Genomic DNA, 1,326 nt, shown 5'->3' on the forward strand with positions numbered 1-1,326 from the left:
GGGACTGATTTCTCTCTTTCTGTCTCTCTGGCAAGCATATGTATCCTATAGGAAAAATCTCTCTCTCTGAAAAACAAAGAGGGATCAGCAGATGGCATAATGGTTACATCACTGGACATCCATGTTGTCGACTATAGTTTGGGTCCTGGACCCAGCGGCTTAAAACTCACACTAGTCGTGTGTACTTGTGTGCCCAAAATCCTGAGAGGATACTGGAGGAGAAGGGATTGCAGCATGGTCGTCCCCCTGGGGGGTGATTTCTCCTTTTCTGTCAGCCTCTCTCTGCCTCTCTGTCAAACATACATGCCCTATAGCAAAAATTTCTCCCTCTAAAAAAGAGAGGGAGCAGAAGATGGTGCAATGGTTATGTCACGGGACTCCCACATAGTTGACTGCAGTTTGAGTCCCGGACCTGGTGGTTTAAAATTCACACTGGGGGTTGTGTGTGTGTGCCCAAAATCCTGAGAGGAAACTAGAGAAAGGATTGGGGTGTGGCCATCTCCCTGGGGGAGATTTCTTGCTTTCTGTCTCTTTGTCTCTTTCTGTCTCTCCGCAAGTGCATGTTCCCTATAGCAAAGACCTCTCTTAAAAAAAAAAGAAAAAGAAAAAAAGGCACATTTGGTAAGATAAATTAATTTGATTTTCCTCAGGATCAGTCAAAAATTATGTCTTCTTCAAGTCTTTTTTCACATTTAATACAATAATAATCATTCTATGAATCAATAAATACAATTTTATATTACTTCTGTTTACTTACTACAACATAAGCATTTTTACATAATATATACACTTGACAAAATCATAATATTTTATACATATGATGTCATAGTTTAGCCAGTCTTTTACTGCTGGATACCATTTTATCTTATTTTACTGTTTTAGAGAATTTTCTATAGGGCATGTGCTCACCAGAGAGGCAGAGAGAGACAGACAGAAAGTGAGAAATCATCCCCCATGAGGAATGGTCACACTGCAATCCCATCTCCTCCATTCTCCTCTTGAAATCTTGGGCATGAATGCACTTGGTCCTGGCATAAGTTTGTTCAGTTCAATAATTCTATTTTTTTTTTACATTTGCCCACATTTACATTACATATCAAAAAATTTTTGCTCATACTCCATAGTACTTTTTCTAATTTTTTATTTAAATTATTTATTTAATTTTAATTTAATTATTTTATTTAATTTTATTCATTGCCATTATTTTTTATTTTTTTTAAATTATTTATTTATTTAATTCCATTTGACATTTTTATTTTTTAATTTGATCAGAGAGAGAGAGAAGGGGAAAATGAGAAGCAAGCCACCAGGTCAAAAAGAAATCCA

The sequence above is a fragment of the Tupaia chinensis genome, unplaced genomic scaffold (genome assembly GCF_000334495.1).
Source record: "Tupaia chinensis unplaced genomic scaffold, TupChi_1.0 Scaffold144635_1, whole genome shotgun sequence".
In the NCBI taxonomy this organism is placed as follows: domain Eukaryota; kingdom Metazoa; phylum Chordata; class Mammalia; order Scandentia; family Tupaiidae; genus Tupaia; species Tupaia belangeri.